This window comes from Mobula birostris, chromosome 7 (assembly GCF_030028105.1).
Source record: "Mobula birostris isolate sMobBir1 chromosome 7, sMobBir1.hap1, whole genome shotgun sequence".
Taxonomy (NCBI): Eukaryota; Metazoa; Chordata; class Chondrichthyes; order Myliobatiformes; family Myliobatidae; genus Mobula; species Mobula birostris.
Genome location: NC_092376.1, coordinates 165,949,930 through 165,972,507, shown reverse-complemented (window position 1 = coordinate 165,972,507; position 22,578 = coordinate 165,949,930).

Genomic DNA, 22,578 nt, shown 5'->3' with positions numbered 1-22,578 from the left:
TGAACACCTACGCTCTGTCCGCCAGAGAAAGCAGGATCTCCCAGTGGCCAGACATTTTAATTCCACATCTCATTCCCATTCTGATATGTCTATCCACGGCCTCCTCTACTGTAAAGATGAAGCCACACTCAGGTTGGAGGAACAACACCTTATATTCCGTTTGGGTAACCTCCAACCTGATGGCATGAACATTGACTTCTCAAACTTCCGCTAATGCCCAACCTCCTCCTCATACCCCATCCGTTATTTATTTATATACACACGTTCTTTCTCTCTCTCTCCTTTTTCTCCCTCTGTCCCTCTGACTATACCCCTTACCCATCCTCTGGGTTTCCCCCCCTCCCTCTTTTCCTTCTCCCTGGGCCTCCTGTCCCATGATCCTCTCATATCCCTTTTGCCAATCACCTGTCCAGCTCTTGGCTCCATCCCTCCCCCTCCTGTCTTCTCCTATCATTTTATATCTCCCCCTCCCACTTTCAAATCTCTTACTAGCTCTTCCTTCAGTTAGTCCTGACGAAGGGTCTCGGCCCAAAACGTCGACTGTACCTCTTCCTAGAGATGCTGCCTGGCCTGCTGCGTTCACCAGCAACTTTGATGTGTGTTGCATATGAATCATTATGTTATACAAAGCAGAGAGAGTCAAGCCTTTTGGCTCAAAAAATGGTGCTGATTGAGTCATAAAGAAATACAGCAGAGAAACAGAATAGAGTCAGAGAGAGAGCAGCAGTGAATCAGGCCCTTCGGTCTGTTGTGTCACTGCTGACATTCATCATCAAAGTAAATGTACAAAGTTCAAAGTAAATCTTATTATCAAAGTACATATATTCACCACATACAACCCTTATGTGCTGTGTCATATGCCATGGGTGACCATGGCCTTCTCTGTGAGCTTCATGGTTCCTGGTAAATTTTTCTACAGAAGTGTTTTTCTATTGCCTTCTTCTGGACAGTGTCTTTACAAGATGGGTGACCCCAGCCATTATCAATACTCTTCAGAGTTTGTCTGCCAGGCGTCAATGGACGCATAACCAAGACATGTGATATGCACCACCTCCTCCCCTGGTTTCATGTGACCCTGATCTGGCGGCAAAGCAGGTGCTACACCTTGTCCAAGGGTGACCTGCAGGCTAGCAGAGGGAAGGAGTGCCTTCCACCACTCTTGGTTGAGATATATCTCTATCCCACCATTTACCATAAACCACCCATTTATCAGCCCACCTGAATCCCATTTTTTTCTTCTCATCAATAGACCCCACCCCCATCTCCACCGATTTTGACCAATCACTCCAGGGTCAATTTGCAATGGCCAATTTATCTACTAATGCCCACATCCTTGGGATCTGGGAAGAAACCGAAGCACCTGAGAAAACTCACACAGGCATTGGGGGAGCATACAAACTCTACAAAGGCAGCACATAAAGGCATGATGGAACCCAGGTCTCTGGTGTGGTGAGGTAGTAGCTCTACTGACTCTCCTCTTACATGTCATCTCAATATAGTAAAGTTTTTTGTCTTCTTAATATAGTAAGTAAGGTTTAGTTAAATTAAGTTTATAAATGAAAAACTTGGAAGACTTTATTATAGGGTTGAGACTCTCTTAGTCTATCATATTTGGTAAAACCTAATAAGTACAAATTAAGAAGTATCTTCACGATCATCCCTGGAGAATAAGAGATTGAGGGGAGATTTGATAAAGGTATACAAAATTACGAGAGTTATAGATAGGGTAAATATAAGCATACTTTTCCCACTGAGGGTGGGTGAGACTTGAACGTATATGACCATAAGAGCATAAGACATAGGAGCAAAATTAGGCCATTTGGCCAATCAAGTCTGTTTCACCATTCAATCATGGCTGATCCCTATTCCCCCTCTCCCCGTAATCTTTGATGCTATGTCCAGTCAAGAACCTACCAAGCTCTGCCAATGATTTGGCCTCCGCAGCTCCCTGTGGTAATACATTCCACAAACGCATAACCCTCTGGCTGAAGAAATTTCTCCACATCCCTGTTTAAGATGGATGCCCCTCTATCCTGAGTTTGTGCCCTCTTGTCCCAGACTCCCCCACCATGGGAAACATCCTTTCCACATCTACTCTTGTTGTAGGTGAGGAAACAGATTCGCGAGGACTGTGGACATAGTCTTGGTAGTAAAGGATTTTATTCACAGAAGACAAAGGTGAGAAAAATGGCAACAGAAGCAATACGCACACAACTTTCAGTAGTCGGATCAGCAATAAAACACGCGGACAATTAACAAAATCACGTGGGAACAAAGTATAAGCGCGCGCGCACGCGCACACACACACAAACACAACCAAGGGAAAAGTCAATATGATACCTGACACCCTTGATTCTGTCTGGGCACAGCTCTTATGATATTAGGGACGATACCCACACCCCTAACCCTATTCAATGCACAACTCACCAACAGCAGGGTGGCCCCTCGGAGGTAACAAAAAAGAGAAGCGGTAAGCCCACGTGGCTTCCTTTATAGTGCAGCAGGGCTGATGAGTCCAGCCCTGGTGATCCACAGGGAAGCCAATGGCTTGGTGTCAGCAGGGTTAAGCTGATTACAAAAGCTAATTGCCCAAGCTCAAGTACAAGGCTAATTAAAGGGGCCAATGGTTAGGTGTGCATTGATGGTCAAACCTTGATTGGCAGGTGGCGTGTCTTTCGACCAGATAAATGGGCAGTGCTCTCACATGACAGTCACGACCCCTCCAATACAACTCTGTCTAGGCCTTTCACCATTCAAAAGGATTCAATGAGATCCCCCTCATCCTTTTAAATTCCACCGAGTACAGACCCAAAGCTAACAAATGTTCTTCATATGGTAACCCTTTCATTCCCAGAATCATCTTTGTGAACCTCCTCTGAACCCTCTCCAATGCTGGCATATTGTTTCTTAGATGAGGATCCCAAAACTATTCACAATACTCCAGGTGAGGCCTTACTTGTGCCTTATAAAGCCTCAACATCACATGGCTGCTCCTATACTCTAGACCACTTGAAAGGAATGCTAACATTGCATTTGCCCTCCTCACCACCAACTCTACCTGCAAGTTAAGCTTTAAAGTGTTCTGCACAAGGACCTTTGCATCTCAGATGTTAAGATTTTCTCCCCATTTAGAAAATAGTCTGCACATTTGTTTCTACTACCCAAGTGCATGACCATGCTATTTCCAACATTATATTTCACTTGCCACTCTCTTGCCCATTCTCCTAAACCGTCTCAGTCCTTCTGCAGCCCCCCTGTTTCCTCAATAACTACCTGCCCCTCTACCAATCTTGGTATCATCTGCAAATTTGGCAACAAAACCATCTATTCTATCATATAAATTATTGATATACAGCATAAAAAGAAGTGGTCCCAACACCGACCCCTGTGGAATAGCACTAGTCACTGACAGGCAACCAGAAAAGAATCCTATTATTCCCACTCACAGCCTCCTACCGATCAGCCAATGCTCCAACCATGTCAGTAAATTTTCTATAATACCATGGATTCTTAACTCGGTAAGCAGCCTCATGTGTGGCATCTTGTCCAAGGCCTTCTGAAAGTCCAAATATACAACATCCACTGCATCCCCTTTATCTATTGTATACGTAATGTCCTCAAATAATTCCTACAGGTTCGTCCCTTAAAGAAACAATGTTGACTTTGTCCTATCTTGTCCTGCATCACTAATTACTCCATCACCTCATCCTTAACAATTGACCACAACATCTTTCCAGCCACTGAGGTCAGGCTAACTGGTCTATAATTACCTTTCTGCTGCCTTCCTCCTTTCTTAAAGAGTGGAGAGGCACTTGCAATTTTCCAGTCTCCACAATCACTACCACTATTTCACAACTCCAGTGACCCTGGTTCACTTCCAAGCACCTGTGCTGTCTGGGTGGATCTTGCACCGTTTCCCTGTGAATTTGTGGGTCTCCTCTGTGTGTTCCAGTGTCTGCCCAGGACCCAAAATTTTTCAGTTTAATAGGCCACTGTAAATCAGTGTATAGGTGAGTGGCAGAATCTGGGAAATTGATGAGAATGTTAGGAGAACACGATGTGTTAGAACAGCATTAGGGTATAAAAAATGGGAGCTTGATGAGTGGCATGGACGAAGTGGGCCAAAGGCTCATTTCCATGCTGTATCTGTCCATGACTCCACCATTCTTCAACAGAACCCAGAGCAGTTCAAGATGCTGAGGAAAGTTTAAGGGGTGCAGGAAATGTAAGACAAGCTCTGAGTAAGGTCTAATTGACAACAAGGATGACAGTACAAGGTAACGATGATCAAAGTGAAGTCACAATGCAGAACAACAATGTGACATTACTGCGGAAATTTGAAAGGCACAGTGTAAACTAGAACAAATATGCTGGATTGCTGATCATTTATGCAGAACTCAGCACTGAGGGTAAAATGCATATGATGAGGTGATATTCCTCAAGTGTATACTTGTTTCATTAGAGTAGATGTTTGTCAAGGTGTTCAGTGAATAAGAATACACCAGTTAAGTTTACAGTGCACCTATTCATACACGTACTTGTGATTATGATAGGACACAATATAATAGAACACATACTAATTGTTTTTGGCTGCTGTGCAAGTTTCCATTCATCCATCCAATCGCTATAGATTTCTTTCATACTTTCTATATCATTGCATCTATGTTATGCAACTATTCCTATAAATGTAATAAAACTGTTCAGCAAAGATCCATGATTTATTTTATGTGATTTCTCAGACAAAAAGACTATTTTCATGGAAGAGTTCTTTTGTTAAGCCTGCTTCGTATCTGGTGATAGTAAGTACTGCATTATTTATTCCATATTATTACACTGCATCTTTCGGTAAGATGGCGGAGCGCTCAGACAATGCTGCTTCTACAGGGACAATTAAAGGAGCTATTGTCCTTTTTTAAATGTATTTTATATGATTGCAAGACCCTGCTGGACATTAGATTAGATTAGATTATGAGGACATGCGGTTCTCTTTTACTGTCACTTAGTAATGCATGCATTAAGAAATGATACAATATTCCTCTAGTGTGATATCACAGAAACACAGGACAGACCAAGACTGAAAAACTAACAAAAACCACATAACTATAACATATAGTTACAACAGTGCAACAATACCATAATTTGATGAAGAACAGGCTATGGGCACAGTAAAAAAGTTCAAAGTCTTTCAAAAGTCCCACATCTCACGCAGACGGGAGAAGGAAGAAAACTCTCCCTGCCATGCCCGGCCACAGTCCGACTCTGAGTCGTCTGAAAGCTTCAAGCTCCGATCAGCCCTCCGACACCGAGCACCGAGCACCATCTCTGCTGATCGCTTCGACCCCAGCCTCAGTCGCCAGCAGCAGGCAAAGCCGGGGATTTTTGGGTCTTCCCTCCGGAGATTCTCAATCACATAGTAGCAGCGGCAGCGAACCGGGCATTTCAGAAATTTCTCCAGATGTTCCTCTGTGCTTCTCGCGTCTGTCTCCATCAAGTCAGAATTGTGCACGGCGTCCTACTTACAAATACGATATCATTTCACCGGAGAGCTGCGCGCTGCGTCGCGCTGCCATCTTCTCCTCCTGCCAAACTTAAACTTAAAGTACTGAAGGTCTGCCGCATCAGCGAATTGCTCGTTGGCAGAGAAACCGAAGGAGCTGGACTTGGTGCGGATCGTGCTGCTTCCTTGTCAGAAAGGTGTCAGTGTGTGAAGGCGGTGTGCAGTCTAATAATGAGTGATGGTCTTAGTTGCTTTTCTTGTGATTGCAAGATCATTGAGAATGCTGCATGTCTGATTCATTTGAAACCCCTTTTTACTGGGCGTCTCTTGAAATGCAGCTCATTAGCGTCTCGCTAACAGCCACTGAACCCGTGGCAGGAACCCACCTTTCTCGGGCTTTGCACGTCTAGGGTTCATAGGACTCTGGTCCCGCTGAACCCACAAGGTTGGGATGTCTTGCCCATCCAAACCCCGGTTTGTGTGAATGCTGTGTAACCCCGCCCCCCGCCACTTGGAATCGTCTGTCGGCAAGAAATTACAGATTGTACACTGCATACAATTATAAAGGAAGTATACTTATGAAAGTTAACTTAACCAAAGAGTTATTAAAGCAAAGTAAAAAAAGAGGCCTATTATAATCAAAAGGTCAAATGTGCACATAAGCTGGAGCCCACCTTGAAGTTGTCTGTAATTCCGAACCCTCGGTCTGTGTCTCCTTCCGAATATTGTGCAAAATCGATCTCGAACAAACGGGCTCTCCCACGGGAGTATTGGTCCTTCCTCCTTGAAGCCACTCATCTGCACAAAGCACTTGTGCAATGGGGATGGCACCCTCAGCCATCTCCCCTCCTGTCCTCTCCCAGTTCCCACCAAAAAAAAGACCTCGACCCACACCAGTGTCCCTCACAAAACCTCTCAGCCTCACGTTCTCTAGAACCTTCTCCCACTTCTCCCACTTCTCCCAATTCTGATTGGCTGACACCACATTCCTAAGCTAAACAACAAATCCCTTTATCTCAGCTCAAACCCAAACTGAAAACAGAACAGAGCGCTCTCACAGAACTGTTAAAATGAAACCCCTACAGCCTTAACCAGGCATTATACATTGACTTATTGCAAGATTGCGGGTCGCTGTGTGGCATTGGTCACAGGGATGACTCGGCCCCAGGCCGTGATGTCGCCCGTTTACAGCCACCCAGGAGAGAGGCGTCAGAACCTGTGCATTCCACTGGAGACAGTGTGACGCGGGACCAAGCTGGAGTCTGCGCTTCTCCTCAGTGTTCACCCAGTGGAAGACAAGTTGTTCAGATCAAAAGCAGCCTTCTGCAACATTCCTCTACTCAGGGTCTTGGACTATATATTTTTTTGTGTGACTGTATTTTACTGTGCTTGTTATCTTATATGTGTTATATATGCCTTCTGCAGTGTGTGACTGTTTTGCAATTTTGCCCCAGAGTAGTGCTGGTTGTATTCATGGCTGTGTGGGCACGTGGCCAAGTGGTTAAGGCATTGGACTAGCGACCTGAAGGTCGTGAGTTCGAACCCCAGCTGAGGCAACATGTTGTATCCTTGAGCAAGGCACTTAACCACACATCGCTCTGCGACGACACTGGAGCTGTATGGGTCCTAACGCCCTTCCCTTGGACAACATTGGTGTTGTGGAGAGGGGAGACTTGCAGCATGGGCAATTGCTGGTCTTCCATACAACCTTGCCCAGGCCTGCACCCTGGAGAGTGATGCAGAGAGGTGCAGATCCATGGTCTTGCAAGACGAACAGATGCCTTTTAGTTCATGGGTATTCATGTATGGTTGAATGACATCTAAACTTGAACTTGAACTTGTGATATGGGGTCATTGGCAAGTTTCTTTCTACTTGCCCTTATATAGGGAGTGGTGAGCCAATGCCTCTAACTGCTGCAGCCCTTTTGAAAGGTCTAGATAGCGTGGACATGACAGGAAGCGTAGAGGAGGCCTGACAGAAATGCTGAGCAGCGGGGATGATTCAGCAGTGCGTGATCACTTTAAAAATAAACTGCAAAATAATAAGCCACAAAGAGCCACAAAACAAGTGAGAACAGATACTAAGCTTGCAGGCAAAATGGTAACTGAAGGGTAGGAGCAACTGGTTGAGGTTGCCTGGTTCAATGAGTGAGCAAGGATTGGGGATGAGAGCTGGGCTGAAATACACTGAAGGCAATGAGTTGGATAGGAGCGGCAGGTGATTCCTGTCAGCTGGGCGGAGACTGGGATGTGCCTGCCTCTGCAGGCCTGCTGGACCCCATGTCCTCTGCAGCCGGCATCCAATGGCACAGGGCGATCTGGATGGATTTGGTGGAACTCCTCAATGAGCGACGGATACAAGATGAAACTGGACCACAGCCACGACCTCTCCTCCAGGTTGTACCCTTCCCAGTCAACCAAGTGCCGCACACCCCATCCACAACAAGATGAACCTATCAACCGGCCGACCATGTACACTGGACCACGTTCCATGATCCTTGGTTCCAGAGGTACTTGCTCAGGTGGGGTTGACTGGACCATGAACAATGGACTTGAGGCAGGACACGTGGAAGGTAGGTGTGATCCTGAGGCTCAGCGCAAGCTTGAGATGGTAGGTGACCTGGTCGATGTAACGGGTAATCTTAAAGGGACCGGTAAACCGGGGCCTGAACGTGCGGGATTTGGTGCACAGGGGCTGACCTCAGGAGGACAGCTGGACACTCTCCCCAGGCCAGAGTGGTCTGGCTGGACATGACGGTGGCAGTGGGTGCAGTTGGTAGCCAGGATGGTCCTCCGTTCCCCCTTCTAAGCATTTCTTTGGTGAACGAGAGGCCATGGGGGATAGGTCATTCACCGTTGGCTCCTCCACAGGGAAGAATGGAGACTGGTAACCAGGAAACATTTCAAATGGTGATGTACCTGTGGCAGAAGTGGTGTGTAAGCTTTGGGACAGTTCAGCCCAGAGCAGATACTTCTTAGGAACACTCACAATGCGCTGGAGGAACTCAGCAGGTCAGTCAGCATCAGTTGAAAAGATTAGTTGACGCTTCGGGCCAAAACCCTTCGTCAGGACTGAAGGAAGAACTTTGGGCAACAGCATCTGCAGATTATTTTGTGTTGCAGATACTCTTTAGATGTGTCAGAATCTCCTGTGCAACATCAGCAAGACCAAAGAGCTGATTATTGATTTTTGGAGGAGGAAACTGGAGGACCATGAGCCAGTCCTCATCGGGGATCATAGGTGAAGAGGGTTAGCAAATTTAAATTCTTCAATGTTATCATTTCAGAGAACTTGTCCTGGGCCTAGCACATAGGAGTAATTACAAAGAAAGCACTCCAGCGTTTCTACTTTGGCAGGACATCTGAAACTTTGACAAATTTCTATAGATGTGTGGTGGAGAGTATACAGGCTGGCTGCTCATGGCAATGCCCCTGAACAGAAATGCATACAAAAAGTAATGGATACGGCCCACCCCATCACGGGTAAAGCCCTCCCGCCACTGACCATATCTACACGGAATGGTATCACAGGAAAACAGCATCCATCAGCAGCAACCCCCTCCTCCCATGTCATTCTTTTTTCTCACTGCTACCATCAGGAAGAAGGTACAGCAGCCTCAGGGTTCACACCACCAGGTTTGGGAACAGTTATTATCCCTCAACCATCAGGCTCTTGAACCAGAGGGGGTAACTTTACTCACCTTCATCACTGAACTGTTCCCGCAACCTGTGGACTCACTTTCAGGGGCTCTTCGTCTCATGTTCTTGATATATATTACCTATTTGTTTATTATTATTTCTGCTTTTTCTTCTGTTTTTGCATAGTTTGTTGTCTTTTACATACTGGTTGCACTGTTGGATGTGGTCTTTCATTGACTCCATTATGTTTATTGGATCTACCATGCACACCCACAAGAGAACAAATCTCAGGGTTGAATAAGGTGACATGTATGTATCTTGATACTTAATTTACTTTGAAGTTTGGAAGGGTTAGAGGCAGTGAAGTATCGCAGAAACTTCTCTACCTGCTGAATGGCTCTTTCTGATTGACCATTGGTCTGCAGATGATAGGCAGAGGACCATCTCACTTAGGTGTGGATGAGGGAACAGAAGACTCCAGCACAACTTCCTGGGCGAAGCCATGGTTGCGAACCACATATCAGCGGCCGACAGAAACGGGCCACCATGGAGAACCAGTCCAGCACTGTTATGATCACCATTGCCCCAGCGAAGTTGGCAAGCCCAGGGTGAAATCCATGGTAATGTGGGATCACACACCTCGAGGGACCGGTAGGGCCGCAGAAGCCCAGAGGGCTTCTGGTTGGAGAAATTGGACTGAGCACATCAAGGGCAGGCAACAACAAACTGATGTACATCTGCAATCATGATGAGCCACCAGAACTGTCGTCACAGAAAATTCAGAATCTGTCGTACACCTGTTTGACTGAAAAGGCCCCACTGGAGTGCCTCAGAACACATGGCCTCCAGCATGAACATGCAGTTGTCAGATGTGTCAGCTGGAACAGGCTCGTTGTAGGGCCCGGCGAATCTGGTTCTCTAGGTTCCCCAAGATCGAGCAAGGATCTGAAAGGATGAAATGATGGGCAGAGGGTTGATCTACATTTCAGCTGGGTCAAACTGTTGTGACAGGATCTCCACCTTAGTGTTCTTGGAGCTAGCTCAGTAGGAGAAGGCCCTGCAAACCTGATGTGGGTTGAGTTGGTGGGTCTGGTGAATGGATATGAGGTTCTGAGATCAGGAAGGGTTCAGTGTTCCCCATCAGCCAATGAACTATTCCTCCAAGACCCATTGAACAGCAAGTCTCCTATTCCATATCAGTACTGTGCAAAGTTGAACTTGCACAGGAGGAACAAAGGAGTGTCTTCCCATCTGGTCCTTGGTGGGAAAGGAAGGCTCCAGCATCCATGTTAGAAGCATCCATCTCTGCCACAAAAGGTCTGGAGGGGCTCAGTTGCTGGAGAACGGGAGCTATAGTGAAACATCTCTTGAGCTCTTGAGTATGGTCCACGGCAATGGACGAATTTACCTGTGAGATAGGTAGGTGACTGAGTGAAGGAGGTGAGAGGAATGGCGACTTGGCTCAGACTGACATGACGGTGTGAAATTTAAAGGGAAATTACAGTTCATTGTTTCCATACACCTTCCCTTTTATTTTTCTTCTTGTTGGTAGAAGTTCTGGATTTAGGAGGTAGCAAGCATAGTACATATGTAGTGTTTCCTAATGAGTTTCCATCATCATCCTGATGTTGACTACCAAGTTCAATATTTTCATTGGGCCCTATAGATACATAGAATTTTACAGCACAGTAGAAGCCCTTTGGTCTACGATATTGTGCTAGCCTTTTAACCCTTGCCAAGATCAATTTAAACCTTCCCTCCTACAAAGCCCTCCATTTTTCTATTATCCATGTGCCTATGTAAGAGTTTCTTAAATGTCCCTAACAGGGCGTTCCACGCACCCACCACACTATATACATTGCTTTAACACTTTAAAATGATGCCGCTTTGTATTAATCACTTCCACCCTAGGAAAAAGTCTCTGGCTGTCCATTTATCATCTTCTACACCTCGATTAACTCAATTCTTGTCCTCCAAGTCAAGTCAAGTCGAGTGGCTTTTTATTGTTGTTTCGACCATAAGCTGCTGGTACAGTACACAGTAAAAATGAAACAACGTTCTTCCAGGACCATGGTGCTACATGAAACAACACAAAACTACACTAGACTAAATGAGACAACACAAGGCTTCACTAGACTACATAAAACAACACAAAAACTACACTAGCCTACAGACTTACACAGGATTACACAAAGTGCACAAAACAGAGCAGGGCAGTACAATAAATAATAAACAAGACAATAGGCATAGTAGAGGACAAATTACAATATAATAATAAATGATGTAGATGTCAGTCTAGACTCTGGGTATTAAGGAGTCTGATGGCTTGGGGGAAGAAACTGTTGCACAGTCTGGTCATGAGAGCCCGAATGCTTCTGTACCTTTTGCAAGATGGCAGGAGGGAGAAGAGTTTGTATGAGGGGTGTGTGGAGTCCTTCACAATGCTGTTGGCTTTACGGGTGCAGCGTGGGTGTAAATGTCTGTAATGGCGGGAAGAGAGACCCTGATGATCTTCTCAGCTGACCTCACTATCCGCTGCAGGGTCTTGTGATCCAAGACGGTGCAATTCCCGAACCAGGCAGTAGTGCAGCTGCTCAGGATGCTCTCGATACATCCTCTGTAGAATGTGGTGAGGATGGGGGGTGGGAGATGGACTTTTCTCTGCCTTCGCAGAAAGTAGAGACGCTGCTGGACTTTCTTGGCTGTGGAGCTGGTGTTGAGGGACCAGGTGAGATTCTCTGGCAGATGAACACCAAGAAATTTGGTGCTCTTAACGATCTCAATGGAGGAGCCGTCAATGTTCAGCGGAGAGTGGTCGCTCCATGCTCTCCTGAAGTTAACAACCATCTCTTTTGTTTTGTTCACATTCAGAGACAGGTTGTTGGCTCTGAACCAGACCGTTAGCCGCTGCACCTCCTCTCTGTATGCTGACTCATCGTTCTTGCTGATGAGACCCACCATGGTCATGTCATCGGCGAACTTGATGATGTGATATGAGCTGTGTATTGCTGTACAGTTGTGGGTCAACAGAGTGAACAGTACTGGATTGAGCACACAGCCCTGTGGGGGCCCCGTGCTCAGTGTGATGGTGTTGGAGGTGCTGCTCCCGATCCGGACTGACTGAGGTCTCCCAGTCAGGAAGTCTAGGATCCAGTTGCAAAGGGAGGTGTTCAGGCCCAGCAGTTTCAGCTTTCCAATCAGGTGCTGAGGAATGATTGTGTTGAATGCTGAACTGAAGTCTATGAACAGCATTCAAACGTATTTGTCCTCTTTGTCCAAGTGGGTTAGGGCCAGGTGGAGGATGGTGGCGATGGCATCGTCTGTTGAGCAGTTGGGACGATACGCGAACTGCGGGGGGTCCAGTGAGGGGGGCAGCAGGGTTTTGATGTGCCTCATGACGAGCCTCTCGAAACACTTCATGATGATGGATGTGAGTGCAACGGGACGGTAGTCGTTGAGGCAGGACACTGAAGACTTTTTTGGCACGGGGACAATGGTGGTGGCCTTGAAGCACGTTGGAATGATGGCGCTGCTCAGGGAGATGTTCAAAATGTCAGTGAGAACATCTGCCAGCTGGTCTGCACATCCTCTGAGCACTCTGCCAGGAATATTGCCTGGTCCAGCAGCCTTCCGTAGGTTGACCCTGTGTATAGTTTTCCTCACATCGGCCATGATAAGAGACCTTCATTCCAAAGTGAAAAGTGCTAGCTTGTTCAACCTAACTTCATAAAGCACCCTCTCTAATCCAGGCAGTATACTGATAAATCTCCTCTTCACCCTCTCTAAAGCTTCTAAATCCTTCCTGTAATGAGGTGATCGGAACTGAATACAATAGTCTAAGTACGATCTCACCAGGGTTTTGTGCTGTCCGTGGCCACTTTATTAGGAAACTCCTGTACCTAATAAAATGGCCACTGAATATGCAGTCATAGCTTTCCGCTGCTGTAGCCCCTGTAGCCTGTCCACTTCAAGGTTCAACATGTTGTGCATTCAGAGATGCTCTTCTGCACAATACTGTTGTAGCGTGTGGTTACTTGAGTTACTGCCGGCTTCCAGTCAACGTGAACCAGTCTGGCTATTCTCCCCTAACCTCTCACATTAGCAAGGCGATTTTGCCACTCACCATTTTTTTTGTGTTTATCGTACCATTCTTTGCGAGCTCCAAAGACTCTTGTGTGTGAAAGTTCCAGGAAATCTGCAGCTTCTGAGAAACAGTACTTAAACCATCCCGTCTGGCATTAGCAATCAGTCCACGGTCAAAGCCACCTATGTCACATTTCTTCCCCATTCTGATGTTTGGTCTGAACAACAACTGAACCTCTTGACCATGTCTGCATGCTTTTATGCATTGAGTTGCCTCCACGTGATTGGCTGATGAGATATTTGTGTTGAAGCAAGGCTACAGATGTACTTAATAAAGTGGCCACTGAGTGCAGAGCTGCACCTATGCTGCACTCAGTGAAATGCTGCTTTGATGCCAAATGCAACCACTCTCATCTCACCTCTGAAATCCAGCTCGTTGGTCCATGTTTGAAGTAAGGCTTTGATTATGTCTGGAACCATGCAAACTGGACTCAGTGGATGGGTTATTTCTGAATGAATGGCACTTGTGAGTATTGTCTGCTACACTTTTCATCACTTTGTCTGATGAATGAGAGTAGTTAAATTTGGCTATGTACTGCCAAATTGGATTTGTCCTTTTTTGTAAATAGACATACAGTACTTGAGCAATTTTCTGCATTGTTGGGTAGAGGCAAGTTTTATTCTATAATGAAACAACTTGCCTTGAGCACAGCTAGTTCTGTAGTGCAGACGTTCAGTCCTACAGCTGGGATGTTATCTAGCCCCATTGTTTAATTGCACAGAGTTCTTTGTCGCTTTTGATAGAAAATTGAGTGAATTGATTTGGCTGAACACAGGCTTCTTTGATGGTGGAGATCTCAGAAGAAAGTGTTAGGCATGTCTGGCTGGAGTCGGTTGTGAATCCATTCACATTCTGGACATAGATTTTCTTGAAGCTTGTTCTTCCTGTTGACTGTCTAGGCTGGAATTGGTGTTGCCCCAGTGTTCACTCGGCAGAAGGCAAACTCTATTGTGGTTGCATCGGATGGTTCAAGTTGGACTCTTTTATTACTTGGGTGTACCTTTCTATCTTATGAATGCTATGTGTGCTTTGTGCTGTGTGTGACTGCTGGTACTGTTTTGCATTTTGGCCCCGGAGTAACACTTGGTTGTATTCATGAGTATTCCTGTATGGTTCAATGACAATGAAACTTGAATTGACTTGAATTGAATTGACTGAAAGAAATGGTGGAACAGTAGAGCTCCAGCTGGGTACTCTGATTCTGAATTTGCTTAATACTAGCTGTTGAATGTTGATTTTGCTGTTTGGCTCCTTCCCGAGACTGGCACCTGGGTGGCATGGTGGAGATACGTCTCTACCAAAGGAGGTGTAAGGCACTCCTTCCCTCCGACAGCCAGCAGGTCACCCTTGGGCAAGGTGTAGCACCTGCTTATCCCCCCAGTCAGTGTCATGTGAAGCCATAGGAGCAGGTGGTGGATGGTCCTTTGAGCAGTTGGTGCATATCATAAATCCTGGTTAAGCAACCACTGATAGTATTGATAATGGCTGGGGACACCTGTCTCGCAAGTGCACTACCCAGAAGAAAGCAATGGCAAACTACTTCTGTAGAAAAATTTGCCAAGAACAATCATGATCATGGGACCATGACCACTTACATCATATGGCATAGCACATAATGATGATGATGCTGAGACTGGCACCTCATCACTTTTAGCATTGCTGGATCCTGGTCCCAGCATGCCCCTCAGTACTCCTCATGAGATCAAGATTGATTCCATAGGTAATTTTCCACATTGTCAGATAGATTGCAGGGTTGTATCTGTAGTGAAACAACTTTGCATACTGGATGCAAGGTATAATTCCATAAGACTGTCTATCACAGCTCTCTAATTTTAGGCACAACTCCAAGACGTTTCTGAGGAGAGCTTTGTGAGGTTGATTAAGCTAGGAGCAACTTTGCCGTCAATATCAGGTTGTTTGCCACTTTTACGCTTCTCTATTTTAACTTAAGATTTGAGGTTCAACTGAACAGTTTGCTATACCACTTAAGATTCAACCAAATGAAGTAGGTAAGGCTTTCAAGATTATCTCCCCTGAATAAGTTGCTTGAGTAAATCATTTGGGTTTTTATGCAAGCGCGTAGTTTTTGTGGTCACCATGTTAATAATTTTAGTTGTTATGGTACAGTATTTACAATTATCAACTGAACTGCTATAGTGAAATATGAACTTGGGCATCTGGACTATGTTGAATATTGAAGAGCCCAGATAAAGTGCACATGGAGAAGTTGTTTCCGACAGTGACAGAGTCTAGGACTAGATAGCACAGGTTCAGGATTCGAGGACATCCTTTTTAGAGCAGAGATGAGGAGGAATTTCTTGAGACAGAGGGTGGTGAATCTGTGGAATTCATTGCCACAGACAGTTGTGGAGGCCAGTCACAGGATGTTGATTAACAAGGACGCCAAAGGTTATGAGCAGAAGGCAGGAAAGTGGGTTTGAAAGGGGTGATAAATCAGCCATGATGGAATACCAGAGCAGAATGCCCTAATTTGGTTCCTACCTCTTATGGTCTCATGGTCCTATTAGTAAAAGTCTCTGTTCTACTAGCTTGATAGCTTAACAGCAGCCTCAGGGCCATGCCTGCATTGACCTTGGAGGTCACTTTGCCCAGAGTCCGAGATAGAACATAGGCAATGGCTGAAAAGGGTCACATAGAACAACACAGCCTTTTTCCCAACAACTGGTGGAGCCCAGTGGTGATATTTTTTGTGCTTTTACTTGCTGCAGTGTTTAAACTGTTTAACGTTGACATGAAATTCTTTGTTGCACTTTCAAAAGCAATCGCAACAGGAGAAAACAGAAAAAAGAAAGACTGGCCTATATTTGTTTTGACCCTTTCATCACCTTAAGACTTTACAGCCAATAACATGTTTTTTTCTTTGACATATGGTGACTAATGTAAAGAAAGAAATATTAGCATAACAAGCTTCAGATCTAAATTTGTGTCCATTTTACAGATGCCTTAATTTCAATTACTTAACTGTGATGACTCTAGATAATTAAGCAAAGTTAAAAGAATCAGAATCAGGTTTATTATCACTGGCATGTGACGTGAAATTTGTTAACTTAGCAGCAGCAGTTCAATGCAATACATAATCTAGCAGAGAAAAATATAATAATAATAAATAAACAAGTAAATCAATTACATATTTTGAATAGATTTTTTAAAATGTGCAAAAACAGAAATACTGTATATTTTAAAAAAAGTGAGGTCGTGTCCAAAGATTCAATGTCCATTTAGGAATCGGATGGCAGAGGAGAAGAGGCTGTTCCTGAATCGCTGAGTGTGTGCCTTCAGGCTTCTGTACCTTCTACTTGATGGTAACAGTGAGAAAAGGGCATGCCCTGGGTGCTGGACGTCCTTAATAATGGACGCTGTCTTTCTGAGACACTGCTCCCCAAAGATGTCCAGGGTACTTTGTAGGTTAGTGCCCAGGATGGAGCTGACTAGATTTACAACCTTCTGCAACTTCTTTCGGTCCTGTGCAGTAGCCCCTCCATACCAGACAGTGATGCAGCCTGTCAGAATGCTCTCCATGGTTCAACTATAGAAGTTTTTGAGTGCATCTGTTGACATACCAAATCTCTTCGAACTCCTAATGAAGTATAGCCGCTGTCTTGACTTCTTTATAGCTGCATTGGTATGTTGCGACCAGGTTAGGTCCTCAGAGATCTTGACGCCCAGAAACTTGAAGCTGCTCACTCTCTCCACTTCTGATCCCTCTGTGAGGATTGTTATGTGTTCCTTTGTCTTACCCTTCCTGAAGTCCACAATCAGCTCTTTCGTCTTACTGACATTGAGTGCCAGATTGTTGTTGTGACACCACTCCACTAGTTGGCATATCTTACTCCTGTACACCCTCTTGTCAACACCTGAGATTCTACCAACAATGGTTGTATCGTCAGCAAATTTATAGATGGTACTTGAGCTATGTCTAGCCACACAGTCATATGTATATAGAGAGTAGAGCAGTGGACTAAGCACACACCCCTGAGGTGCGCCAGTGTTGATCGTCAGCAAAGAGGATATGTTATCACCAATTTGCATAGATTGTGGTCTTCCGGTTAGGAAGTTGAGGATCCAGTTGCAGAGGGAGGTACAGAGGCCCAGGTTCTGCAACTTCTCAATCAGGACTTTGGGAATGCTAGTATTATATGCTGAGCTATAGTCGATGAACAGCATCCTGACATAGGTATCTGTGTTGATATATTTAATATACAAGTTATATTTTCAGTGTTTTAGAATATGCTTTTCTTGTTTGTTCTCTGTAAATTTGAGTGCTCCACAATAGAAGATTGAATATTAAATTGATTCAATTTTTATGGAACCCAGAACACAGTTTAGAAAAGGATAATGAGATGTTCACATGGTTGCGTAGAAGGTGGCACGATAGTATTGTGGTTAGTGCAATGTTCGACAGCGCCAGGCGTAAGACTGGGGTTCAGTTCCCACCGCTCGCTGTAAAGAATTTGAGACATTCTCCCCGTGACTGCGTAGTTTTTTCTTCAGGTTCTCTGGTTTCCTCCCACATTGCAAAGATGTACAGCTAGGATTACTGGTTATGGGCATACTATATTGGCAGCAGAAGCGTGGTGACACTTGCGGGTTGTCAAACACATTCCTCAGTGATTTGATGTGATTGAAACAACACATTTCACTGTATGTTTTGGTGTACGTGAGGCAAATAGAGCTAATCTTTATCTTTAATGATTAATGATTAGGCAATACAATTGGTATTAAACTATAAATAGGACACAGCAACAATCATCCCTCAGGCTTGCTAACCAATACAGTACTGGTTATGGCTCCACAGGGGCAACATAATACACAGCTTGACATTCCTTAAAACTTAGACAAACCATCTGCTTTCAGTAGGAAAGCCATGCTCTGATACACAATTAGTGCATTGCCCCGGAAATCAAGGCTTACATCATGTTCCTTTGTAGGTTGTCCTTGCAATATGGAGTGGGCTGATGAACATTTGTGCAATGACACTGCAGAGCAATGAAATTACCTGCTGTTACTTTACCTTATTTACATTGGCTCAGGCACTGTAGGTTACCAATTGCAAACTCACTCATTAGATGATAATATACTGTCCAGTATAATTAGCTACAATTTATGACTTACAGTTGTTCATGAACTCTATATAATTCCAGATTATTACAGAGTCATAAATTGCAAAGTCACTGAGTACAGAAATAGACTCTTTGGCACACTATGGCAACTATCAATGACCTACTCTATCTATACTAACCCATTCATCGCCACTTGCTCCATAGTCTTCAATGCATAGATGATTCAAGTATTCATCTAGTTACTTCCTCAGTGTTGTGAGGGTGCCTGCCTTGATATAAACAGTGTGTTGCAGATTCCTGGTATCATCTGGGTGAGAAGTTCTACCTCAGATGTCCTTTAAACCTCTTATTCCCCCCCCCTAAATCATAACACCTAATTTTAGATAAGTTCACTATGCAGAAAAGTTTCCTACAGCATACCCAACTCCACTCTGCTAATTCTGTACAAACCTTTATCAGGACTCCCCCCCCACCCCTTTACCTTCTTTGTTCTAAGAAAAACAAACCTATCTTCTTGAGCAATACACACAAAATGCTGGAGGAACTCAGCAGGCCAGGCAGCATCTATGGAAAAGAGTAAACATTTGAAGTTTCAGGCCAAGACCCTTCATCAGGACTGGAAGGCAGCTGAGAAGTTGTTCCTAATCTTTTGATTCCATCATCAGAACTGAAACACTTTATCCCAGCCAATGTCCTAGTGAATCTCTTTTACACCCTCTCCAGTGCAATCATATTCCTCCTATAATTTGATGAAAACAAACTTACACAGTACAGAATATTGAATTAACTGGTTGTGGTGGTCTCCGGAAGCTGAGGAGTGACTACAGGATTGTTTCCATTTGGTGGACTGGGCCATTTTCAAGGACTCATCAGTGGATCTGAATGAATACACCACGATTGTCATGGACTCTATAAAAACAGTCATAGATGAGTGTGTCCCCACAAAATCATTCAGATATTTCCCCAACCAGAAGCCCTGGAGGAATCCAGGAAATCCGCAGCCTGCTAACGGCCAGATCAGAGGCATTCAGATCCGGTGAGCAAGTAAGATACAGGAGGTCCAGACAGGATCTCTGGAAAACCTTCTCATGGGCAAAGTGGCAGTTCAGGACCAAACCTGAATCAATTAAGGATGCTCGACAGTTGTGGCAGGGCTTGAACTCTATCACATCTTATAAAGTTAAATCAAGTGACATACAGCAGGGCTTTGCTTCCAGAGAACCTCAATACCTTTCACTATCAAAACCTGGAGTAACAATCACAAACTTCCACAGCCCTGATGACCCTGTGATTTTGCCTCAGAGGTTGATGTGAGAGCATCCTTCAGGATGGTGAATCCACGGAAAGCATGCGGCCCAGAAGGAGTATCTGGCTGAGTACTAAAGACCCATGCTGATCAATTGGTTGCAGTTTTCACTGATCTCTTTAAACTCTGGCTTTGGCAGTCTAAGGTACCCACTTAACTCACGCAGGCCTCAGTCACACCAGTGTCTATGAAGAGCATGGTAACCTGCCTCAATAACTATTCTCCAGTAACACTTACATTCACGGCGATGAAGTATCTTGAGAGGTTGGTGATTAGACATATCAACTACTGCCTGAGGAGTGTCTTGGACCTGTTCCAATTTACCTACTGGCACAACAAGTCCACGGCAGATGCCATGTCATTGGCTCTTCACTCAACTGAGAAACATCTGGACTACAAAGATGCATATGTCAGGATGCTCTTTATTAACTATAGCTCAGCATCCTTTCAAAAGGAATCAATACGCTTCAAGACCTTGGCCCCAATACCTCCTTGTGCAATTGGATGTTCGATTTTCTCACTTATAGGCCCCAGTTAGTTCAGATTGGCAACAAGATCTCCTCCACAATCTCCATGAGCACAGGTACACTGCAAGGCTGTGTGCTTAGCCGCCTGCTCTACTTGCTGTACACTTACATGATGTCTGTATGACCATATTTAAGTTTGCTGACTACACACTGTTGTTGGCCAAATCAAAGGTGATGATAGAAACAGAAACATAGAAAATAGGTGCAGGAGTAGGCTATTCAGCCCTTCGAGTCTGCACTGCCATTCAGTATGATCATGGCTGATCATCCAACTCAGAACCCTGTACCTGCCTTCTCTCCGTACCCCCTGATCCCTTTAGCCACAAGGGCCATATCTAACTCCCTCTTAAATATAGCCAATGCACTGGCCTCAACTGTTTCCTGTGGCAGAGAATTCCACAGATTCACCACTCTCTGTGTGAAGAAGTTTTTCCTTATCTCAGTCCTAAAAGGCTTCCCCTTTATCCTCAAACTGTGACCCCTCGTTCTGGCCTTCCCCAACATCGGGAACAATCTTCCTGCATCTAGCCTGTCCAATCCCTTTAGAATTTTATACGTTTCAATAAGATCCCCCCTCAATCTTCTAAATGAATCAGCATATAGGAGGGAGACTGAAAATCTGGCTGAGTGGTGCCACAGCAACAACCTCAATCGCTCAATGTCAGCAAGACAACGCAGCTGATTATTGACCTCAGGAGCAGGAAACCGGAGGTCCACGAACCAGTCCTCATCAAGGAATCAAAGGTGGATAGGATCAACAACTTTAAATTCCTCGGTGTTATCATCCCAGAGAACCTGTCCTGTGCCCAGCACGTCAGTGCAATTATGAAGAAAACACATGGGAGTGTCTCTACTTCCTTAGAGGTTTGCGAAGATTTGGATGGCATCTAATACTTCAAAGATTCAAAGTACACTTATTATCAAAAAGTGTGTATGCAGTACACAACCCTGAGGTTCGCCTTCCCGCAGAGAGACATGAAACAAAGAAACACCATGGAACCTGTCCAGAAAAAACATCAAACAGCCAACACACAAATAAAAACAAATCCCGCAAACGGCAAAAAATGAGGGAATAACACACAGGATATTAAGCAGCAAACCGCAGAGTACTTGAAACAGTCCAGGAATGTCCAGTTTAGTTCAGTTCAGTTCAGTCCGATTTAGCTCTGTGTTGTTCCTTGACTGCAGACTGCAGAGCCAGTCCACCCCGAGCAAAATCGCACAAAATAGCAATTAAAAAGGGACTAACTAGAAACCAGAACACATATAACGTGAACTGCAGAATCCTCTAAAAATGAATCCAATGTACAAACCACGCCCATCAAGACCTAAGACTCCTGCACCATCTTCCAGCAGCAGTGAGTGAGGGAAACTGGCCAAACACAGGCAGACAGAGCTGAACACCCACTCGCCTTCCATCTTATCCTCATTCATCGCAATCTTCCTTGATGCTTTAATCAACAAGTTGGTCGAGAATTGGAGCTGATCACAGATTTGCGCTCTGCATCAGGCCACATGCTCTATTCTCGACCTCGGTCTCAACTACACTGAATTACCTCGGAGATAACAGAAGCACCAGATCGCTCAGTCAGCACAAAGACACGTTATCAAAATGTAAATTACAGACTCCAATCGCACACAGATTAGTAGCAGAAGTATAGGTGAAAGAAGAAAGAGTAGTTAACTGTCTGCAGAATGTCACATTGGTCTCTGGTGACATCTTGGCTAAAAAAAACAAACTTCTATAGATATGTGTTGGAGAGTATATTGAATGGTTGCATCACAGCCTGGTATGGAAACATTAATGCCCTTGAACAGAAAATCCTGCAAAAACTAGTAGACACTGTCCAGACTGTCATGGGTAAAGTCCTCCCCTCCACTGAGCACACCTACACAAAGCATTGTTTCAGAAAAGCAGCATCAATATCAGGGGCCCCATCATCCAGGTCATGCACTCTTCTTAGTGTTGCTTCGGGAGGGAGGTACAGGAGCTTCAGGACTCACACTACCAGGTTCAGGGACAATTATTATCCCTCAGCCATCAGGCTCTTGAACCAGTGGGGATAACTTCATTTAACTTCACCTGCACCGTCACCGAACTTTTCTCACAGCCTTTAGACTCACTTCAAGGACTCTTCATCTCTTCTCAGTATTCATTGCTTATTTATTTATTATTTATATTTTTTTTCTTTTGTATTTGCGCAGTTTATTGTCTTCTGCAAATTGGTTGTTTGTCCACCTTGTTGATTGGAGTCTTCCATTGGTTCTATCATGGTTCTTGGATTTACTGAGTTCGCCTGTAAGAAAATAAATCTCAGGGTTGTATATGGTGACATATATGTACTTTATAATAATATTACTTTGAACTTTGAATTGAATTTAAT